This window comes from Acomys minous, assembly GCF_964271855.1.
Source record: "Acomys minous genome assembly, chromosome: 13".
Classification (NCBI taxonomy): Eukaryota; Metazoa; Chordata; class Mammalia; order Rodentia; family Muridae; genus Acomys; species Acomys minous.
The window spans coordinates 74,874,114-74,897,058 of record NC_140495.1 but is presented as its reverse complement, the minus strand read 5'-3'; positions in this window follow the sequence as shown (position 1 = coordinate 74,897,058).

Sequence of the window (22,945 nt, the reverse complement as noted above, 5' to 3'; positions counted from 1 at the left end):
ATAGGACCTCATGAGGCTGAGAAGCTTCTGTAAGGCAGGAGACAAGGTCAAAAGAACAAAGAAACAGCCTACAGACTGGGAAAAGATCTTCACCAACCCTACTTCTGATAAAGGTCTAATATCCAAAATATATAAAGAACTCAAAAAATTAAACACCACCAAACCAAATAAGCCAATTGAGAAATGGGGCTTCGAACTAAAGAGAGAATTCTCAACAGAGGAATATCAAATGGCTGAGAAACACTTAAAGAAATGCTCAACCTCCTTAGTCATCAGGGAAATGCAAATCAAAACAACTCTGAGATTCCATCTTACACCCATCAGAATGGCTAAGATCAAAAATTCAAGCGACACCACATGCTGACAAGGATGTGGGGAGAGAGGAACACTCCTTCATTGCTGGTGGGAATAAAAACTAGTATAGCCACTTTGGAAATCTATCTGGTTCTATCTCAAGGATAGGGCTTGGGAATAGGGCTTCCTCAAGACCCAGCTATTCCACTCCTTGGAATATACCCAGAAGATGCTCCAGCACACAAAAAGAAACTTTGCTCAACCATGTTCATAGCAGCCTTATTCATAATAGCCAGAACATGGACACAGCCTAAGTGTCCCTCAATAGAAGAATGAATAAAGAAACTGTGGTACATATACTCTTTGGAATACTACTCAGCTATTAAAAACAAGGAATTCCCGAAATTTGTGGACAAATGGATTGAGCTAGAAATGATCATGAGTGAGTTAACCCAGAAGCAGAAAGACTCAAATGGTATATACTCACTTATATCTGCATACTAGACCAAGGGGTATGTCCCATGAAAGCCTTCACTTACCAGGAAACTGGGACAGAGGGGAGGGCATCATATTACATCTCAATTGCTATCCTATCCCATGTATCCTCCCATTCCTCCCTCCATCCCACTTTCACCCTATTGCCCTCCACTATGACTGTGACTGAGGGGGACCTCCTCCCCCTGAATATGATCCTAGGGCATCAAGTCTCTTCTTTGTAGTCAGCTATCCTTCCTCTGAATGCAATCAGGCCTTCCCATCAAGGGGACATAGTCAAATATGGAGCAACAGAGTTAATGTGAAAGTTAGTCCCCACTCTCCACTTAACTGTGGAGAATGTCCTGTCCCCCGGCTAGATCTTGCTAGGAGTTTGATGCTCACTGCACATATTGTCCTTGGTTGGTACCATTGTTTGAGCAGAAACCCTGGGCCCAGATCTGCCCATCTTAGTGTTATTCTTGTAGGTTGCTAGGAACCTCTGGATTCTTCTATTTCCCCATCTCCTATATTTCTCTCACCTAGAGTCCCAATAGGATGTCCTCACCTCTATCCCACTAGCCTTTTAAGTGAAGACTTTCATGGGACATGCCCCTTGGGCTAGTGTCTAGATATAAGTGAGTATGTACTATTTGAGTCTCTCTGCTTCTGGGTTAAGTCACTCATTATGATCATTTCTAGTTCAATCCATTTGTCCACAAATTTCAGAAATTCCTTGTTTTTAATAGCTGCGTAGTATTCCATATTGTAAATGTACCACAGTTTGTTTATCCATTCTTCTACTGAGGGACACTTAGGCTGTTTCCATGGTCTGGCTATTACAACAACAAAAAATGACAGATTTAGAAGAAGGGTGTGTTAAATAGTTTGATTGAGCCATTTATTATGCGTGCCTTTTTTGAAACATGTTTACAAAGCAAATAAACCAGTGTTTGTCAATTAAAATTAGTGCTCAAAATCATAGAATTGCTTGTTAATTGTAGATTGTCTTAACTTTGCACTAATTTCAATTCTCTAATTATTCCTAAATCCAGGCAGTTTTTGCTGTAAATGTTTTATATGATCTGTGTGTTTCCTTTCATAGTAATAATTGGTACATGTCCAAAAGAACTTTATGTCCATATTATACCAAGAAATATATAAGAGTTGATTTCAACATCCCATAAACACAGTGTATGATCTTAGTGCTATGACAAGGGAAGAAATTTAGGTCCTAAATCCTCCAAAGAAGGTTTATTCCTGGATTCTCTTCTCCCTCAAACTTCATTTGTTGCTGGTTTTGCTAATAAGAATTCGCCAAGGAAAAGGCTTGTATGCAATTATTTTATTAAGAAGGGGAATTTCAGAAAGTGTAATTGAAAAACAAAGAGAATATACCTTCTTCTACCAATTCCATGGGAACACAGCATAGTAGTTGACTTTTCCATACATCTATCATTTAATTATTTATAATTTATTCTGTCATTTACCATCTTTGAACTATGACTAAATCATTAATTTCTTCATCTCCTGCCAGGACATTATAATTACAAAAATGGGATGTAGAACTACTGTCAATTGTAAGCTGTTTAAAATCAGACTAAATTACTCCTCTCTAGATCTGTGCAAATTTCAAATATTGAAATTTGAATATATGTTAATAAAATTTATTTTTAAATAACAATATTTAAAACTACCACACATACACATGTTATCCTTAGCAAAATGTGACATTTTCATCCTTATACCAAATTGTGTTGCCTAGGAATACTCTGGAATTTTTCAACTACTTTAAACAATAAATTTAAAAACAAGCAATTTTTTATTGATTGATTGATGTCTGCTGTTTGACTACATGCACCTGAGTATATACATGTATCTCTTCATTACATTTCTGTTGCTGTTATTAAACACCATGAGCAAAATCAATGTGAGGAAGAGTAAGTTTATTTTGGCTTATGTCTCTGGTTCCAGGTGGGTAAGAATCCATTATAGTGAGGAGGTAGGGCAACACTACACAGTCCAAGCAGCCTTGGCGGAAACCTAAGAGATGGATGGTATGTTTAACAAGAAGCATGAAACGAAGTACCATATGGGAAGTAGTATTAGCCATATAATCCCACACCTCCATCTCTTCAAACAACACCACCAACTGGGAACCAAGTTTTCAAATTCTGGAGCCAGTAAGGGACAATTCCCTGCTAAACCACCACACTCCACTCCTTACACCCCATAATTTCTTGGTCATAACCTAATACAAAATGCTTTTAGAACAGCTTAAAAAGTCCTTATAGTCTTTCAAAGTTAAATCTCTTGAGATTCAAGGGAATTTCCTTTTGTTATTATTCTTATAATTTGTACAAAATAGTTACATCATATTCTTTCATATCCCCCCAAGTCCTTCAAGGTGCCTTCTATCTCCCTACACAAATATCTTTTTATTATTATTTTTTTCTCCTTTATTAATTTATTCTTGTTACATCTCAATGGTTATCCCATCCCTTGTATCCTCCCATTCTTCCCTCCCTCCCAATTTCCCCTTATTCCCCTCCCCTATGACTGTTCCTGAGGGGGATTACCTCCCCCTCTATATGATCACAGGGTATCAAGTCTCTTCTTGGTAACTTGCTGTCCTTCCTCTGATTGCCACCAGGTCTCCCCGTCCAGGGGACATGGTCAAAGGTGAGGCACCAGAAGGGGCATGTCCCACGAAAGCCTTCACTTACCAGGAAACTGAGACAGAGGAGAGGACATTCTAGTGGGACTCTAGATGAGAGAATCATGGGAGAAAGGCAAAGTAGAAGGACCCAGAGGGTCCTAGAAGCCTACAAGTAGAACATTATGATAGGAAGATTTGGGCCCAGAGGTCCCGCTCAAACTAAGGCACCAGCCAAGGACAATACAGGCGGTAAACCTTAAGCCCCTACCCAAATCTAGACAATGGACAGAACACTCTCCACAGTAGAGTGGAGAGTGGGATATGACTTTCTCATATCTTTTTATTATTACTCTCAGAAAAAATTAAAAGCAAAAAACCCAAAATATCAAAATGAAACATAAATGAATAAATAAAACCAAACTAAATCAAATAAACAAAATTGTACACACACACACACACACACACACACACACACACACACACAAGAAAGCAAAACAAAAAAGAAATAAACAAACAAACAAAAATACCACCACCAAGAAAAACCACGCTGAGTATGTCTTATGTTGGCTAATGACTCATGAGCGGGGGACCTCTCCTGGAGGGTCACTGATATAAAGTGTTACTCAAAAGTTGCAAAAGATTCATGAATTTGTATGTCACTCTTGCACAAGCTTCATGACAATCTTTCTTGTATTGTTCCAATTTTATTGTCCGTTTTGCCAAAGCAAGAACTCAACAAAGATTCTTACTGTAACCGGAAAAACTGAAACAAATAATACATACTTCTATCATAACTATGGCACAGAATATATATCAACATTGCAGAAGGTGGATACAGGGGCATAATGAGGAAATACTGGATCAAAGCAAGATAGAAGCCCAACATGAAAATATCAATGATTTAACCTCCATGCACAAATTAGAGAACTTTAATTTCAAAGTGGTTACTTGGCTCTATATCCACTTGTGTTGTGGTGCCTACAATATATACCGCTCTTTGATATGATCCTACTCCTTATAGGGACCAAACCTTTGCAGCAACCTTATGGCTATAGAAGCTGCAGTATCTTGGTATATTCACTGAAAACCTTGCTTCATCTTCACCTCTTTATGTGATGGCTCCACAGGGTATCCTCCTTATTCTAGACCTTCATGCAAGAAATCTACCACATCCTATTGCCCGGATGTTATGCCTATCTGAAACCAAGGAGGAATAATCCCCAATCTCTTTCCTCTTACATTCTTCCTTCTACTAGGACCAGTACCATGTGAATGACATGGCCAAAGTCTATAGCCACCTTGTGACAGAGCCTGCCCTACTGAACCACATTAGTGATAGATTTTTTAAGAACACCTGCTTTGTAGGGGCAGACAATGCCTAAGGCGATTTCCTATCACAGGTTGATATCGGACTGATTAGGTTGTTGCCCTCAAACCACTCTTCTCCAGGTTTCACTTCAAATCAAGCCTTTCCTTCAAGGTACAAATCTTTTAAACACGTACACATCTTCTACCTCATGCGCCACAGTATATTAAATTTTCTCTTCTAAAAAAATGAGTCTACCACTTCTTAATTCACCTCAGGCAAGTTATTAGTACAAGGACAGAAAGCAGTCATATTATGTGACAAAAATATCATAGGAATTCCACCTAGGTTGGTTGTTGTTAAGCATCTGGCTTCATTCTTAAGCATCAGGTCACTCTGAGCCTGACCACCTACAGTCAGCTTCACTCTGAGCATGATAACCAGAAAGGCTTCTGCTACAAACTAAAACCTCCTTTCCTAGTCTATATATCAAAGTCTTTGTCATTTCCTCAGATTCTTCCCAGTAGTGACCCATACTGGTGCCAAAATCTGCATTCGCCATTTTTCCATTAATCTGATAAAATGTCAAGAACAAAGGCAACTGAAGAAAGAAAGAGTAGTTTGGGTTATGGTTCTGGTTCCAGAGGGAAAATAGACATGATGGGGAGGCATAAAACCATGTGATAAATATAGAGGGAGATGCGGTAAGCCAAGAGATCACATTTGTACTAGCAAACGTGAAATGGAGGAATAAAAACGTAAGTTTGTCAAAGTTCTATATTCTCAAAGCTCACACATGGCAACATACATCTCCCAACAAGGCTACGCCACCTAAATCTCCCCCCAGATGTCACAAGCTTGGTGTTAAATGTTAAATGACAGAGCTTATGAGGGACAAAATTTATTCAAATCACCTCATGTACCTGTGCTTTGCAACAATTACTTTTATGTTCTGTGTCACTTCTCTATTATTTGGAATCAGAGACTTTCTCTGAACTTGTGACTTGCCTTTTCTTGTGTAGATTGAAAGCCAACACACCTCATCTATTGTCCTATCTCAACACATCCTCAAACTTGGGCTTATATTTATGTGCAGGAAGCATATCTGTTACACATATGCTAGAATCTGGACTTTTGTCCTTATAACTGAGCACCTTGTGCTCTTATCAATTAAGTCATTTCCAGGCCTTAAAAGCATAACTTCTATTGTTTATTTTAGATCACACTTTCCAAAATATTCCAGTTGAAATAATGATCCATGTTTTAATGAGGCTGTAAAATCATCAATGCTTTAACACTTTAATCTCTAACATTAATCCTGACTGCAAAATATTTTCCATTGCAACTTGAGTCTGTAGCCATTTACTGCAGGTTTATTTACAGAAACGTGTGTCGATCTTCATTTCTAAAATATTGAATTTATCCATGAGCTAGTATTTATCACTAGTGTACTCTGAGCTCCACAAACAATGAGGTAAATATACAATAGTCAATAAGCAGGTATAAAAATTTTTATTGCACATAAAATACATTGAGTGGAGTATACATTAAACATAAGTAAATAAGCATAAACATATAATATACAAAGGTATATAACAACCTGACATTAAAATAAAATCAATTCATTTGTTTTATTAACAATATGTGCAGTAAACCTCAAACCCCTATCCAGATCTAGCCAATGGACAGGACATTCTCCACAATTGAGTGGAGAGTGCGGGCTGACTTTCACAGGAACTCCAGTGGCCCATATTTGACCACGTCTCCTGGATAGGGAGACCTGGTGGCACTCAGAGGAAGGACAGCAGGCTACCAAGAAGAGACTTGATACCCTATGAACATATACAGGAGGAGGAAGTCCCCCTCAGTCACAGTCATAGGGGAGGGAAGTAAGGGGAAAATAGGAGGGAGGGAGGAATGGGAGGATACACGGGATGAGATAACCATTGAGATGTAACAAGAATAAATTAATAAAAAAGAGCTTCTAATCTGTTTAAAGTTCCTTGGGCATTGAAGATTGCTGGTGTTATTAGAAAAGTAAAAGAAATGTGACTGTAGGTACATGGACTAGATGATTTTGTAGGATTCATTTTCTCTGGAGGTATTGGTGCATGGTTCCTTGGATTGGATGGATATGACACAGAGATTATTAGGTATCATCTATTTGGTGATAGATTGCAACTCAATGGGAAGAAACTGACAGGTTAACTTCTTAAAATAGGCTTTCTGAGGAGAATAATCAATGAATGATTCAACAGACTCTGATGGCCACCTGTCACCGTGAGAACAACCAAATTTTCTTTTAGTTTTAAAAGCTTAAATTGTTCAAGACAAAGGGAAGAGGATGAATATTACAAGAAATTTTTCCGTTGATTTCTCACATGTCTCCAAATCAATCGAGCACACACACTGAAAGCTTCTGCTACAAACCATAATTTCTAAGAATATGTAACCGGCAAGCATGTGAAGCAGTCTATCATTCTTTATGGCAATGTACACACATTTGTGCCCTCAAATAGTAAAGGTAATATATCCCAGTAGAAAGGTTGGACAGAGAAGACACCAAACATTTAAAATATTGAACTTCCCTGAGATTGACGTGTGCTAGAGGGTTGGTCCTGTTATAACCTTTGGCTTATGCAATCCCTCCAGAGGTTTCTACATAGACAACTGAGAGTGAATCCAAATATACTGCTCTTATTGCTTAATGTAGAATCAGTAAATCCTTTCTTCTCTGATCCAGATGTATCCATTAACAACGAGGATACGATAGCACACTGGATAGTTTCCGAAGTAAACCAGCATCACAGAGCATTCATAATTCTTCACAATGGTGTGGCTGAATGATTCAAAAGACCTGTCTACACAGGACAGTGAACAAAAAGTACCCTTTTGGAGGTGTGATATTTGAATTACAAGTTGATTTTGCTTCCTTTCTCCCACTGAGTAATTTTTTTTCTCTCGGTAGTTGAGAAGGATTTTCATTAATAAATTTTAAATTTAATTTTATGGTTATCTGGTTATTATTTTTACTAATAAGTTACCCGTTTCTATACCTATTTAATTTCCTAAGACAAATATTTGTATTTTCTGTATACATACGTAAGTGTAGCTCTTACTCTTCATTAAGGATATCTCTCTTTCTCCCTCCCTTCCTCCCTCCCTCCCTTCTCCTTCTCCTCTTCTATTTCAACATTTCTGTAGATAGAAGCTGCAATAGAGATAGGTAACTGGCCAAAAGCAGATAATCAGTTACAGTGGTATGTCTTGTTTTAATTTATACACCTAAAATATAATCCTAATACTAAATACTCAGTGAATGTTAAAGAGTTGGTGAAGTTTAAATTCAGAAGGCCTGGATGCATGATATTAGATAGGGCACTCTAAACATGATGTGGGAAAATGCGCCTATGAAATTTCACTGCATAAAGAAAATATGAACAATGAAAATTCCACTTGATATTCTGAAGTGAAGAGAGAAAATTCCACAAGGCCCTGTGCTTGAAGAGTTGCGGGCAGTCAGGGGCTGGTGAGTGAGCAAGAAACAGTCTTCTCCAGGGGCAAACACCCTGGTAGGTTAGTCATTCCCAGTCCCAAATAGTAAGCCGTAAAATATGTCCATACTAGTAACTCTAACTGGACTCTCTAGGTTGTATTTGTATATATGTGTGTATGTGTATGTAACTATAATTAAAGAATTTAATACAGAGACAGGGAGCAGCATAGGAGGGAGGTGATGGATAGAAGCAAGAATGAGGTAAGTCAATATGCTATCCATGTAAATATACTTCCTTGTATGGGGTGTCCAGAATAATTAAGTTAAGTAAAACAGCTCTTGGATTCCCTCATTACTCAGATGAAGCGTACAAGTTTAAGTCTTTGGTTTTTTGCAATATTGTAATAACACTAGAATTTTGTATGTATTTCATTACTTGAAATTTTTATTCTAAAACTTATCAGGTACTTACTTTTGATTGAACTACATTCTACAATTTCAGTTCTGTGTCTTCGCAGGTTAGAATGCTTTATTACAACTGGAATTGGTTGTCTTATTGCTCTAGTTGGATTTTGGGTACTATAATTGAAAAGACATGGAGGGAGTGGGCAGCCTTTTCTCGTCCCTGGTTTTTGTGGAATTGCTTTATGTTTCTCTCCTTTTAATTTGATATAAGCTACAGGTTTCATGTATATTTCCTCTATTATTTTTAGGTATGTGCCTTGTATCCATGCTCTCTCCAAGGCTTTCAACATGAAAGGGTACTTGTTGGCATAATGTTCTTATGCATAGTGTACAGTTTACCCTGATTTATTCAAATACTGTTTTCTCCACCTCACTCTCTGGATCAATCTGGAGATTTGATTGTGATGCTTATTTTAAATATCTCCAGATCCAAGCTTGTCAACATTTGTTCTCTGTGTTATCAATAAAAACAAACTAGCCAATGCTGAGCAATAACGGGGAATACAGCAGGAATTCTGATCCAGTGAGGGGGGGAGAAAGAGAAGGAATTAGAAGATGGAGCCAAGAGCAGAAGCCCTGAAAACATGAAGAAAATGAACTGGGCCAAGGAGATGATGGAAAAGAAAGTACCAAGTGGGACACTAGAATGGGGGGAAACTACGTTAGCATGGAGGCTTAGGATGGAGAATTTATTTTGCAGCATTGTCCTATAGGCTAATTAAGTAGATCATGATCTCTCTGTGTTGTTATTTCAGCATAAATCTGGTTAGGGAGTAACCACTGATTTCACTAAAATAATAATTCAATATTAAATATTAATATTCATTTACCATGTATTGGATTTTGTCAACATCTAATGATTGTGTGGATTTTTCTTTTAGGTTGTTTACATGGTGGATTTGCATTGATGGATTTTTGTACATCGAACAATTCTTGCCTCCATGGAATGAAGCCTATTTCATCATGGGTGATGATATTTTTGATGAGTTTCTGGATTCAATTTGTGAGTACTTTATTGAGCAATTTTTTATCAATGCTCATAAGGGAAATTGGTCTGAAATTCTCCTTCTACATTGGGTCTCTATTTTATTAGGGTGACTGTGGCCTCACAGAATGAGTTAGGCAATGTTCATTTTGTTTCTATTTTGTGGAATAATTTGAATAGTATTGGCATTAGTGCTTCTTTGATAGTCTGGTAGAATTCAGCACTGGAACTATCTGACCAGGTGCTTCTTTTTTGGTTGAGAGACTTTTAATAACTTATTGTATTTCACTAGCAGTAACAGTCTATTTAAATTATTTATCTGATCTTTATTTAACTTTAATAAGTATAATCTAATAAGATTGTCCTTTTCCTTTAGATTTTCCAATTTTGTGGAGTACAGGCTTTTGAAGTAAAAATTAATGTTTCTTTGAATCTTCCTCAGTGTCTGTTGCAATGCCTGCCCCCTTTTCTTTTCTAATTTTGTTGATTTTGATAGCGTCTCTCTGCTTTTTAATTAGTTTGACTAAGAGATTATCCATCTTGTTGATTTTTTCAAAGAACCAGCTCTGCATTTCATTGATTTTTTTTGTACTGCTGTGTCTCTTTGTTTCTAATGTATTAGTTTCAGCCCTGGGTTGATTATATTCTTTTTTCCACTCTTCTTAGGAATGTTTGCTTCTTTTTGTTCTAAAGCTGAGTAGGGTAACACAAACCACATTCATCCTGAATGAAGTAACCCAAACTCAAAGGGACATGAATAGTATGTACTCATTATTAGCCATAAAGTACAGGATAACCATGCTACAATCCACAGACCCAAAGAAGCTAAGTTACAAGGGGGAGGGGTACCAGTGGAGGATGCTTGAATATCACTCAGAAGGGGAAATATAATAGACATTTGAGGTAGATGAATGGATGTGACTGAGTATACAGAGGATGAGATGGTGAGCAGAGTAAGTGTGGGAATTAGAGTAGAGAGAGCAGGGGAGAGACTGCCAGGGAAGAAGATAGAAATGGGGAGTGGGTGCATCCCTGAGATATGCCAGAAACCTGGAATGGGGGAGGTCCAATGAAGTATACAAGAGTCACCCTAGCTGAGATTCCTAGCAGTCTGGAATATGGAATATGGAGCTTGAGTGGTCAAGGACTCCACACAAAGACCTAGAGTGTCAACTAACCTGGGCTCATAGAGACTGAACGATCAACTAAAAAGCATATGTAGACTGATCCTAGGGCTCCTGCACATGTGTAGATGTGCAGCTTGGTCTTCATGTGGATTTCTCAAAAACTGAAGTGTGGACCCTCTCTGACTCTGATCCCTTCCTTTGATCTGTTTTCCCTAACTGGGCTGCTTCTTCTGGTCTCAGAAGGATGTGCCTAGTCCCACAGTAACTGCAGGTGTCAGGCTGATTGATGAGGGACCTTCTCTTTCTCTGAGGAGAAAGAGAGCAGAGAATGTGGGTGAAGGGGACTTGGAATAGAGGAGGGTGGCTATAATCAGAAGGTAAAGTGAATAAGTAATCTATTTTTTAAAACAAGTAGAATTGAAGAAGTCTTTATTTATGATCGACTCTAATGCCTACTTCTTATAGAGAAAATCCTGAACCAAAATTCCTAATAGATGTGCAACATGAACAGGAAGCTGAATTTAATCTAAGATAAAACAAAAATATAATGTGTGTCATGATTTCTGTGCTGTTGAGTGACAATCACTCCATCCAACAGCAGTCTCTCCCGGGGTTCCTTCTGTCTATATTTGATAGACCTCCCACTGCATTTGTTCTTGCTACTTCATGACATGATAGTCCCATGTTCTTGCAGCTTCTATGAATATGGATTTGCAAAGTATTCTCTTAAAATACCCTGACTTCATTTCCCTAATTGCTCTATGTTCCTTATCCTTCATATGTGAGTCCTTGACTACCTTTCTTCTTTATCCTTTATCCTTGGATTTGCCCTGAGTAATCACTTCTTAATACCATGTCATAATACCATATCATTGAACAAACATTTACCTTACTTTATTTCAAATAAATTCCATGAATTATTTATTTATATCTGGTCACCTTACTTTTAACTCATTGTATGTGGCACTGTCTTTTACTTCTCTTTCTGTCCTTAAATATGTCTAGCTTCTTGCTCAGTATACTGCAGTTGCTTAACCATTAAGAATAAATTCAGTGTTGAATATTTATTACAAATGTGAATCATTGCATGTTTCCTTTATCAATAGGTTTTGAGTGATATCATGCTAGAATCCTCAATCACGTGCTCACTGAATAAAATAGTGGTTGTATGATAGATCTGGTCAAGTTTCCATTTTGTAAATGCCTATTACATGTTACAGTTTAACCTAGGTTTTATATAGACAAAAGATTTAAACAGAAATCCAGTTCATATACTTGAAACAAGAAGATCATGAAAGGTTGACAGAAGAGATGGAGAACTAAGATGGATAAACAAAAAAATAAATGATGAGATACTTCAAAATAGTTAAGTTTTCAATTTGTAGATTAAGAGATACTTGGAGAATGAAGGAGCTACTGGTGCCATCATTGCCAGAAGGAAATATGAAGCAGATTTACCTTTGTAACTGGCAAGAACTCTGAAGTCTCTTTAACTGTTTAGGGGCCAGAGTGGATGGCTCCTGGTAGGACTGGAGTGAGAGAAAAAGAGAAAGGAGAAAAGAAGCATACATTCATACACACACATTTCATGGACGAAGCAAGGCAGGCTTCAACATATTCTTCCACATATATATACATATAAACATATGTACATACATACATACATATATACATACATACACACATACGTAGAGACATACAGATATACAGTTAGACAGACAGACACACATATTGGTTGATGTCAGATGGAACAAAGGTCCAGTTCCAACAACCAACAACTTTATTTTCTCTCTGCCTTTTTATATCTCCTAAAACAATGTTCTCTATGTAAGAAGAAAACTTATATCGTTTTAAAGCAATTATCAAAACAAAACAAATCCAAGCTAAGTGCATTACACAAGAGGGAGTTAGAGCAGGATTATTGATCACATGCATTCCTACCAAAACTCACACCTGACCCAACCCTCTTTATCTATTTTCAAAGCAATATTTTAATTTCCTTCCATTCCACAAGTTCATTATAAGTTCAAAACAATAGTTCTATCTGTCTTCCATTTCACAATTTCATTATAAGTTCAAAGCAATAGTTTAAAAAGTATCATCCATTTCACAAGCTCATTATAAGTTGGAAATAATAGTTTTTATGTCATAGGTTAAGTTTTTTTATATGCCAAGAAACAGATGATCTAACTTAATCTTATTTTTTAAGTCTTGTGTAGTTAAACTAGCTAATCATCCATTCTCTAGTCTTAAACTCATAATAAATTCACTTAGTTATTACTCATGACTTTTCTTATAATAGTGCATACTGAGACTTGTGTTCGAATTCTTGGACCTAACCTAGAGTGAATGTTTTCATTGATCATAAATCTGTCCCAAGCCTATTTTTCTTCCTAGTGCAATGTAAGTGCTTGTAACATGTAAGAGCTAATTGAAATACTTTTGTATCCTATATTGCCTTTGTTATTAAACTATTGATTCTAGATTTAAACTTTCTATCAACTATCTTAACATTTTTTTGTTCTTTGTTTCTGTTTCTGTTTTTATTTGGTTTATTTTTTCAATACCAGGTTTCTCTTGTGTAGCCTTTGCTGTCCTGCACTTGCTTTGTCATTCAGTCTGGCCTGCCTTTGCCTCCCTGTGTGCTATGACTACAGGTGTATGCCATCGCTAACTATTTTAACTTTTAACTTCTTAAAAGCCCTTGAATTAGATCATAAATTGTTTATAATCATTACCAGGATTACAAAACCCATCAGTTCATCTAAACAGTATTATTTTATGAAAGTACATCTTCATGTTTCATTGCAGGAAATTTGCCCAATACAGTGGGCTAACCACACCAGACTGCAGGCAGTGAAGATCTCCTCATGCCCAATCATGTCATCCCAGATATATGAGGAATACATAAATGACAAGCACGGGAAGGTACATCAGCAGCAATCTGGAGATGAAGCCCCTGAGATCAAGTCTTTCCATGTTATACCCATCATAGGCATGCAGCTCACTTCCTTACTGCAGTTATTCCTTTCTTGTTCCTTCCTACTATGTTTCCCAGGCTGTCCTCATGTATGTGCCAACACTTATGAGCAAATACTTTATCCTTTGTACATCTGTCTCACTGCCTGAATAGCTGCTGTGGAATCTGTAAGAACACTGTAGTCATGACAAAGCTCAGCAAAGACTCATTCATCTAGATTGCAAGTCACCAGAAATTTCACTTCCAGAAGGTAGCATTGTGTTTTGAAACTTGAGATATATTTTGGCACTATATATTGCAATAAGTTTCTGATACAAACATTTAACTTTTGTATAAATTCTATTTCTACATTATGAAGTATGCTGAAGCATTACAAGTCATGTGGGGGTGGTGTATTGCAAACGTTTGCGCAGGTATACATACCTGTGCACAAGCAGAGGCCAGAAATGGACATCAAGTACCTTTCTGTCTAGCTCTTTGTCTCATTACCTTGCTATGGGCTATGAGGCGATAGATTGATGGACACTAAGCTTTGGACATGCACCCATCTCCATTCCTAAAATCACAAGGTTTATAGATTCATGAATAAATTCTTTGCTTTCTACAAGTTTTCTGGATATTTGAACTTGTGTAGTCATGCTTGTGAAGAAAAAAGTTCTTTCACCTCTTGAACAATCAACCCCCCTGCCCTGCAACTAAAGTTTTAACAAATCAATTTTGAAGATGACATGCCATTACCTACTCACTGACACTGAGATATTTCCTTTTATATCATCATTGACCCATGGTGATATACAAAATGACTCAAAAATTATTCCTTATCAGAGAAGAAACTCAACTCTGACTTTCCATTATAAAAGGTCTACATTTAATAGAAAATGCTCAGAATCATCAAGAATTCTGAACATAATTATTTAACATGTAGTAAATAATTAACACCAATAATTTATTAACACTGTATTAGCTGTTACATTTACAAGTCCAAAGAAACATTGACATATTATTTTAAATTGGTTGGAAAATACTATGGAATATATAAAGAAATGCATGTTTTCTTTTTGTAGAAAACCACAACTATTTCATAGTACAGATGTTTCAGATGAATACAACTGAACTCTAAATAAGAAATTCTACCCTGTTCTTAAAATTGGAAAGAAGATGATTTGTTTAATATGTACTTTCAGAGAAGGGAAAGTCAATCATTGTTATAATGTCAACTCTGTGCTAGTAAAATAACAAGGCAGTGCCAGCAATTTTGGTGTTCAAATATTTATTAATGCATTGTAAATTAACACTTCATATATTTCTGAATTAGTAAATGACATCTTTCTAAAACACCAGAACAATCTTACTATTAAAGCTTAATCCTTTGTATTAATATAACCATGAGCAATATTATAAATATAATAATTTTTAAGAATTATATATATAGATAGATATATATAGGCATACATATATGAATCATATATATATATATATCAGTTATAGGTTTATGAATTTTAAATTTTAACTTCGTTGATTTGAAAAATATACAAGTTGTCTATATTTATATAGTGTTTAATGCATGTGCAAACTGTGTTATGGTTCTATCAACTCATGTACATGATGGGAAACTATACTACTCTTATTTCCCTAAATATACTTGTTGTCTAATTTCCTTCTAAATATCTATGTAAACAACTATCAGGTAGTCCCACTCTCAGGTTAGCCTCAACATCATTATTATTGCACCTCGAAGTTATTTCTCATTCCATCAATATCCAAGATAAGGTAACAAGTCTTCCAGGTGCTCCAATGTTAATATCTTCTTTTTCTCCCTTTGCTTCAGCAATTTCCTATTCATTTACATTTCTCTAGGAATCTAGGGTGCCCTGATTACTAGGCTTCAATGACATTACTTCTTGTAGAATGACAAAGAAGAGTACCATCTGGCCACTTATCTTTACCCCTCTTTTCCATCACCTTTCATCAAAACTTCCAAATTTAGCTCTTAATATGCCTTGTTTATTTTTTTTTATTCATACCATTTTATTATTCTTCTATGTATGTAAGTATTCTTAGCATAATATTCATCGTGAATACCACAGTTATTTCCCTCTCTTTTTTCTATTTTCATCATTTCTACCCTCAATAACTAATAAAATACTACAGAGAGTACTTTGTTATCTCTCTTTTTTTTGTGAAACAATTCGTATTTATGGATTATACTCATCTACTCTTCCATTTTCATTGTATATTTACTGGTTGATATCTGTTTGCTAAGGGGACACCGTGTTCTGCCTTTGTTGGAGATGTTTCTCTTTGTTTAGGGCATGGCAGACAATGCAGACTCACAACAGATCTAAATCTTGTGAAAGGTGACTGAGATATGATTAGCCCTATGAGGGACATTTACATCGCCACTTCCAAAGCTTGAGTAACATCTCAGAGACAAACATAGAATTAGCTTAGGAGCCAGAGGATGAGAAGGAGTGCTTCAGAACAGTGTCTTGTACATATCAAAAGAATATTACAATTCTGAACTCACTGAAGCTTTGGTTGCCTGCCCAGATCCTGCACAAGACTTGCCCATCCCCATTTTATGAGGAATAGCTGAGAGTCATCTGATCTCCTCCAGAGCCTTTAGAAAATGAACTATTGTTGCAGCAAGTGTCATCATTTCCTTCATTTGTGTATCTGTATAGCCACTAATAAGTGCTAATGTTTGGTAAATATATTCTCACTCCTGCTTTTTAGGCAACAATAATTAAGGTCAGTGATTTTAAAAAAAATCTATAAAGGTAGCAGAGAAATTTTCTAGATAGACTACTAATTTCATAATCCTTCATTTTTGAGTTAATAAAATTGATAAGACAATAATGTACATTTCATGTCTTAATGAGGTATATATGCAGTGTGATAAGAAAAAGTTGAATATACAGAAGGAAAGGAAAAATAGTGGTTACAAGAGGTTGAGGTATTTACAGATATGGTGGTATGAGAAGAGACTGAACAGATGATACGTAAGGTTAAGCTTCAAAATTATGCTGGCACACAACGATGACTGTAACTTTTGCTTATTCATAATATTCTTGAAACAGGCAAACAGAGTTGTAGCTTTTGAACTTTTTCAAACCTACTTTATTTGAGGTTCTTTAATGCTTACACCTCCCTTCAAATCCACCTGCCCTAGATATGAGAGAAAATAGAATCAGAAGAGAGAGACCTTTTTTAATACTCATTTCCTTGGAGCAATTCCACTGGCCTGGTCAGTAGGATTCCGATAGACCAGTTTAACAGTAAAGCAGCAATTCATTCTATATCCACAGCACTAGAACCTGGAGCAGCAGCTGGAGCCTGGAGCCTAGAAGCCTTCGCTGGAGCAGTTCTCCCTAGGAGCAGCTTGAAGTGGAGTGATGAACAGCCAACAGCCAAGACCAAATAAGCCCCACTTCTTTTTGGGGACAAGTATATACATATATATATATATGTGTGTGTGTATATATATATATACACACACACATACATACATACATGACCTCTTCTCTCACAAGTCTGTTTTCAGGGAGGAAATACCACACAGGCTCACACAAGTCTGTTTCACATCCCATACTTGGGATCAAAACAAAAACATGTTTACAGCAACTACACAGAGTGGATCAGAACTATTTCTAATCATATAAAAAATTGAATGATATGGAGCAACATATTCATTAGTCAGCTGGATTCACCTATCTACAATCTGGGTATATTTATATCAAAATACTGTAATGAATACAAAATGCTGTCCATTAATTTTTAAACATATATTTTTTAAAAACTGAAATAGTCCACTTAATTTTAGCATTTGTCACCTGGATATGAAATCCTCACTTAGAAACTGTACATTTCTTAGAATTACATTGTTTTTTTTTGTTTGTTTGTTTGTTTGTTTGTTTTTCAAGACAAGTTTTCTCTGCATAGCCTTGACTGTCCTGGACTAGCTTTTGTAGCCCAATTCATTGATATTTAAGTATGTAGCCACCTGGTCAGACTCAGGAAATAATAATACCTTCCATTAAAAAAGATAGTAGAATTCATTTAAACTTTATAACATTAAAATTACTCAGAGCTAATAGAACCAAAAGTGTATGTGGGAGATCAAAGATAGCAGCACCTGACACACACTTTGATCAGCAGGAGCAATGACTATTCAGCTACCTAAGGACCAATCAGAGTACCACAAAACACTAGTGGTAACCCACAGGTGAGAGTAGTCCAAATTGTGTGGAGCATGGTAGGATCCAGCCTCCAACCACCCAGGAAAAAAAAAACCCAGAAAATCCTATGTCCTCCGAAGGCTAGCACCACACACTTGGCTTGCAAGCAACTTCTGAAATCTCAGAGGGCTGTGTGAGCCTTGGCTCACAAAAACACCAGCGTCTCTGGGTTCTATCACCCAGCCAACACCACAGTAGGAAACAAAGTGGATTTGACCTCAGGTCACCCAGAAAAGCCACAGAAAGTGGGCGGTCCAAGCAGCCACCAGGTGCCTGAGCTAGTACCACACCTTGGTTGGCAGGCAGCTGTTTAACTCTCTGGGGCACAGAGCGAGCCAGCACCTGCAAAAAAACAGCGGTGTTGGTGGGTTCTATCATTGAAACAAACAAACAAACAAAAACAAAAACAAAAAACAGTCAGGATCACAAATGAATCTGACCTCAGATGACCGAGAAAAGCAAGCACCGGGCACCCACACAAGTGCCCTATGCCCAGCATGATCCAGGACCTGCAAAAACACCAGCATCTGTGTGTTTTAGCACCGAGCAGATACCAAGGTCCGGAACACTAGTGGATCTGACTGCAGGTCACCCAACATATCCCCAGAAAGTTCCAGGAGCCAAGCAAGCACTGAGGGCACATTCCGATCAGAGACATTACAATGGGAAGAGTTCAGCATAAGGACACAAGCAACAATCCCCAAGACCATTGGATACCACCAGAAACCTGCAGCCTCACCACCACAACAAACCTGGAGATACTATCACAGCCAAAACACAGGAGAAGTATTTCAAATCTGACGATATGAAAATGATAGAGGCCTTAAAGGAAGAAAATAAATCCCTCAAACTAGAACAAGAATATACAAAGAAAGAGATGAAAGAATGGAACAAATCACTTAAAGAAACTAAAATCAGACAGAAGAAAATGAATAAAAGGTTTTAAGACATAAAAATGGAGATAGAAGCTATGAAGTAAACACAAACTGAGATAATCCTAGAAATGGAAATCCTAGAGAAGAGGACAGGATCTACAGATGCCAGCATTACCAACAGAATTCAAGAAATGGAAAAAGTATATGTGGGTAGGGTGAGAGAGATAGAGAGAGAGAGAGAGAGAGAGAGAGAGAGAGAGAGAGAGAGAGAGAGAGAGGAAAAAGATTCAAGGATTTCCATATGCAATACAATTTTCTTAATCAGAGTCTTAATTTTAGATATATGTACTTTGTTTAATATCTTATAGGAAAATGCATCTACAAATATTTAGAATTCTCTGTATGCTTCAAGTAGCCATCCAAAAAGAAAATGAAAGAACAACACTGCTGTGAGCATTCCATTGTAAGCATAGTGTGCATGAGAAAGGAGCATGCAAGAAGGTTTATGATCCTAGCTTCTTAATAGATACTTACATTGTCATGAATATTTTACACCATCAGAGTCTCAATGTCACCTATATTACTGTTTCTTTGGAAATAGCATATGCCATAGCCTGCTACTCTGAGCTTCTTTTAAAATGTCTAATGAAATATTCATTCAGTTTCACATTTTAGAAAAGATCACAATAGGTAACCTTAACATAAAATACATTGAGTTTTATAAAGTTTCTGTTGTACTATGTGGATCTCAAATTAATTATGAAATATGTCTAAGTGGGCCAGCAATCAGGGCAGCCAATATGGGACCTTCTCAGTCACCTATCAAGCACACTCAAGCACATCAGAATCTCTGTGGAATTAGGTACTTCTTGGTACATAGATATACTTTGTAGAAAGAGTAATTTAGTAAGTTAAATATACATTTAGATTTTGGATATATTGGGCAGAATAGTGAATTATACTATTGCATTTCAGAGTAAACAATATAGACTACAATCTAGCTCTTGCTAGCTTAACACACTGTACATATTGTAACCAAGATTCAGGTGGTTCAAGCTGGATCTGACCCAAAGGTTTTTTTTTTTTTCTGTCATCTAACTTCAATGAAAACACTGTACAAGCTACCAATGGAAGGAAGTGGCTAAATAGTCACTTCTATCCACCTGCAACACCACCTATGGAACTGAACAGTTACAGCATGGCTATAAAGGTGCAATAAACTACATAGCACTCACATGCCACTGTTAACAACAGTTATCCACCTGGACATAAAGAACACTGCAAAGTAGAAATACCATCTCTTGTAATGTCTGGCTTCCTGAGGCTTTAGGTAATGTAGGGGTGACTGTAGCTGAGACCCCTACTAACAGCAGTCATGGAGACTTCAGAGGCCATCTTCTAAAGAAACAGGACTCCTAGCAGACAGAGAGGAATGCCAACCCACCCACAAAAGTTCTGGAGACTGAAAGGCTAGCCAAGAACTATGTATAGATTAGACATTGGTCCCCTACACATATGTACCCAATGGGCAACTTGGTCTTCATATGGATACCCTAGGAAATGGAGCAGGAGCTGACTCTGACAAGGATTTCTCTCGTGCTTTTCGATCTCTTCCCCCCGGTGAGATTGCTGTGCCAGGCCACTATGGTAGAGGATGAGGTTAGTCCTAGGATCTCCTAAATGATTGTGAACTATCAAGTGGGTGCTAGAAACAGAACTCAGGTCTTCTGCAAAACCAACAAGTGCTTCTCTCCTGCCCCAAGGTTTTAATTTTATTTTCACATTGTTCACTTTACATCCCGATTGTAGACCCCTCCTTCATTGCCTCTGTGTTTCACCATCTCTCATTCCCAATCCCCTTCCCCCAATCCCCAAAAGGGGAGAAGCCCTCCTCCACTATCATCTGACCTCAGCCAATCAAGTCTCATCTGGACAGCCTGCATCTTCTTGCTCTGTGGCCACCGGAGTCCGTGTTAGAAGTAGCCTGTACTCCCCATATTATGAGACACACAAGGAGACTTCTGCCCATCAACTTCATCTGAGTAGATTTCGAGGTCCTCACCAGGTATGGTACTTAGTTGGCACATGATATATATTTACATATAAATGAATATTAGCCACTTAAAACAGGATAATCACACTACAATGCAGAGACCTAAAGAAGCTAAATAATAGGGACAGTAAAGAATTTAGAAACTGAATTTCAGGATGCTCTCAGCAAGGTAGATAGTATTAAGCTTCTGTGAGACTCACTAGTCAGACAAAGCAGCTGGACAGTCCTGTGTTGGTGACAGTGGATGGCAAGTTAACCAGAGCTCCGGTCTGCATGAGACTATGCTGACTGGCCACTGAAAGCCTATACCAGGTGATTAGAAAAACAGTGTCCAAAGCAACACAAAAGGGAGGTTCTATCACTTGAAAGAAGTTCTGGAAGAGCTTCTCTTCTGAAAAACAGAACATGTAGCAGTAAAAATGTGGCAACATGTGTTGATCAAATAAATAGTTCATGACGAGTATAGAGGACACGTCCATTGAGAAATGGAGAGGATACAGATGTGGAAATAAACACTAGCTTCTTGTGTTCACTTTATGTTCACACAGATAGATTTATCTTGGATTATTTACCTTTCCAGACTTGGAGATAAAACCATGAAAATGGAGAGATAGAAAGTAAAAAGTATAAACATTTTAGATACACACACACACACACACACACGGGGGAATCCAGCTGAGGGTCAAGGTAGAAAAATCATGAAGTGTTAAAAGATCTATCTTAAATAGCAGTATAAACTTGGAAAGATATTTACTGAACTAGCCGTTACTTTATAGACTTGAGTGCCTGAGTTTTCACTGTGTCCTTTGATCTTAGCTAGTTTTTCTTAGAATAAAGGCATCAGCAGTTAGATGATAGCTACCCCAATATCAATAAAATATAAAAATGATTTGAGGGGATGTTTCTGTATTAATTTAGTCCTTGAAAGCATTTATTTTGAACTAAAGTATCTGAGATATGCCCCAGCTGTCTTAAGTTATTTCAATAAAAATATTTCAAAATCCTTTAATTCAAGCTTGGTCTAATAGTCTTAAGAATGAAGATATTTCATTGATTTTTGTCCATCTTCTACAGTGTACCTTTTTAGTTTCAGCACTGTGTGATTCTTTAGAAGAGTTCAAAGAATTTAGTTTTTCAACAATCTTGATTCTTGTTATTCTATTCAACGGGGTGATTACTATTTATGCTAAACTTGAGACCTGTGATGTTCTATATGGAAATATGCCCTTGAGTTTTCATTCTGAACTTTTCTTTTATATAAAATATTATCTTGTCAGCTCAATTCAGTTAAAAAATGACTGAAACTAAAGACACATGACTAATGCACATCTAAAAATATTGTAGACAGCTTGAAATATCTGTTGTAGAACAATTTCCTGAAACTTATTGGATATAACTTAGAAAATATATAATTTTTAAAGAACTTAAAAGTAGGACTCAGCCTTGTCAAACATGTTGCTTTCTTTGACAACATGAAAGGTTTTTTTCACTAGCAAGAAAGAACACATACAATTTATCTTGATTCTAAGAAAGCAACTCCTTCTCTTCCAAATGAAACATTTCTTTCTTCCTTGACAGCACTGAACTTGTTTTAGATAATGTTATTTCCTTGTAAATACTTTGCTGGTCAGGAGCTTAAATACAACTATTAGCAAATTGTAATTTAGTATTGATTCAAGGGTTGTTTTCCATTCTATGCCAAGTCTCTCCTGATCTAATCTACTACTTTGAGCAAGATCCTAGAAAATAGAGTGTCAAGAATTAAATGCACCAAAATTGAAAGTTGTGAGCTTAGAACTAAAGACAAGATTTACTTAGCTTATTAAATGCAAATACTACTCACTATAATTACTTGGTAGTCTCCTCTCCTGAGCTCTAGAATGGATGTATGGTGTGACCTTTAAGTGTGAAATTAGATGAAGAATATAAAATCAAATTCTTGGCAGTTTTTTTTTTTTGCAGTGGAAATAATGTAACATTTCTAACATAAAAT